Below are 2697 nucleotides of genomic sequence, written 5' to 3'. Positions count from 1 at the left end.
AAAAAAAAAAACCCAAACAAACAAAACAACACAGTGATGGGCATAAAGAGCCAGTCATTTTTGTCACCAAGAGCATGAAAAGGCTGATGGTGGAAGGAGAGAGGCTTCGTGGTTCATGCCTATGATCCCGACCCTTGGAGGCAGAGGCAGGTTCCAAGAATAGGAGCCTACAAAACCCTCTCTGTTTTCAGATTAGGCAGAATGGCAGCGTCTGTTTTTTTGTTTGTTTGGTGTTTCCAGACAGGGTTTCTCTGTGCAGTTCTGGAACTCACTCTGTAGACCAGGCTGGCCTCCAATTCAGAAATCTGCCTGCCTCTGCCTCCCAAGTGCTGGGATTACAGGCGTGCGCCACCACTGCCCAGCACAGCAGCGCCTGTTAAGTGCAGGAAGAGGAAGCCACAGGTGTCTGTTTCAGCTATGCTTTCTCGAGTGTTTGACATTTTGATTCTGTATGTGCATGCGTGTGCCCGCTATGTGGAGGTCAGACACAACATGCAGGAGTCAGCTCTCTCCTCCCACAGTGTGCACCAGGAATTGAATTCAGGTTACCAGGCTTGGTAGTGGGTGGCTTTATCCACTGAGCCATCTCACCGGCCTCCCTTCTTTTTATGTTTTTTGTTGTTGTTTTAAAGATGTATTTATATCTCATCAAAGAGGTTTATGAGCCACCATGTGGGTGCTGGGAATTGAACTCAGGACCTCTGGAAGAGCAGACAGTGCTCTTAACCTCTGAGCCACCTCTCCAGCCCGCCCCCTTCTTTTTTGTTGTTGTTGTTGTTTGTTTCTTTGTTATTTTTTGAAAGTGAGGTTGCCTTTAAAACCAACACTCACTCAGATGGCAACCGTGCTAAGTGTTTAAACAGAATAAACAGCAATGAAGCACATGGAGATTCCAGTTTTAAATAGGGCGGTTCTGAGAACTCCTGCGTCAGGAGCTGACGTCTGAAGGCAAAATACACACTCTCCAGTGGAGGAAGAGATGTCCTGGCAGCTGCCCCCAGAAGAGCCCAAGCCAGGAGGCAGGAACATGGTGCACTTTCCAGGAACAGCAGAGAAGCAAGTGTGTAGTAGCTCTGACAAAGGCTGAATGGGGAGGCTTAGGGGGACAGGATAAAGGGAAAAGTGAAGAGGCTAGGTAGGTCTTCCAGGATCCTTAAGGCGTTGTGAGCAGAGCAAGAATTTTGCATCTGTAAAATGTGTACACCGCGCATCTTCCACCAGAGACGGTCTCCAGAGTGTCCGGAAGATACTCAAAAGTCCTAAGGCGAAAAACAAATAGGACTTTCCCTGCCCTTAAAGTTTCCCGTTACCCTGCCTCTGCAGGAAGAGGCGGGCACAGCCAGTCAGTCAGTTTTGGCGTTGCCATAACAACCTCCCTAGGCCCAAGACTCACAACTCCAGCTGCAGGTAGAGAGTGAAGTCCAAGGCTGCTGTTACAGGTGAGCCGGGTGGATGCAGGGGCTGGAGCTCTGGAATGACCCCAGCTGTCTGTCCCCTCCCCTCCAGTGTCCACAGAGCTCTCCTTAGGTTTTTGTTTTTGTTTTTGTTTTGTTTTGTTTTGTTTTCTTGTTTTTTTGAGACAGGGTTTCTCTGTATAGCCCTGGCTGTCCTGGAACTCACTCCGTAGACCAGGCTGGCCTCGAACTCAGAAATCTGCCTGCCTCTGCATCCTGAGTGTTGGGATTAAAAGGCGTGGGCCACCATGCCCCGCACAAGTGCTGCTCTTAACCACTGGGCGATCCTCTCCTCTAGTTTCTGCTTTTTTTCAAGACAGGGTCTCACTCCCAAGCTGACCTCAGACTTGTGGTGATTCCTCTGCCTCAGCTTTCCAGCAGTTAGGATTACGGGTTGCATTACAACTCCCAGCATCTCTTTGCCCTTAGTTGAGGACCTACTATGTGCGGGCACTGGGTGCAGTGAGAAACAGAAAAACACATGGCCCTAGTCATCTCTGCTGAGAATGGTGGCCAGAGCAGGGGTGCTTTCAGAGGGAAAAGGTTGTTTGTTCTCGAAGGACATATAAAGATACTGGAAATGCAGATTGGTAGCCTCAGGATTCTGACAGCAGCACAAACCTTCCATACCATGGCTCCCCTCTCAAGTCCTCCACTCTCCATCTGAGGCCCTGCCAAGAAGCCAGATCTCTACACAACAATTAAAGGGCACGTGGAGAACTGCCGGTATGGGGCTGGAGAGATGGCTCATTGGTTAAGGCCACTGCCTGAGGACCAGTAGATAGAGTACTTGCTTGGCATATGTGAAGCCCTGGGCTTGATTCTAAGCACTGCATAAACCAAGCAAGATGGCTAATGCTTGCAATCCTAGCATTTAAGAGGTAGAGTTGGGAGGACCGCCAATTTAAAGTCATCCTGCATTGTGAGTCTGAGGCTAGCCTGGGTTACGTGAGACCCTGGATTGATAAAAGTCATTCTCAGCTACATTGGGAGTTTGAGTCTAACCTGTGCTACATGACGCCCTATCAGAAACAGAGAGGGGCAGAGAGAATGAATGAATGAATGAATGAATGAACTTGAGTGTAGTGGTACATGTCTTTTATCCCAGCACTCAGGAGGCAAGAAGAATAATGCAAATTAGGGGCTAGCCTGGTCTACATATGGTCTACATATGGAGTATGGAGTTCCATGTCAGCCAGGGCCACAGAGCCATAGCAAGACTCCATATTAAAAAAAAAAAAAA

This window comes from Mus caroli, chromosome 5 (genome assembly GCF_900094665.2).
Source record: "Mus caroli chromosome 5, CAROLI_EIJ_v1.1, whole genome shotgun sequence".
In the NCBI taxonomy this organism is placed as follows: domain Eukaryota; kingdom Metazoa; phylum Chordata; class Mammalia; order Rodentia; family Muridae; genus Mus; species Mus caroli.
The sequence above is the reverse complement of the archived record's forward strand: the minus strand, read 5'-3'. Positions refer to the sequence as shown.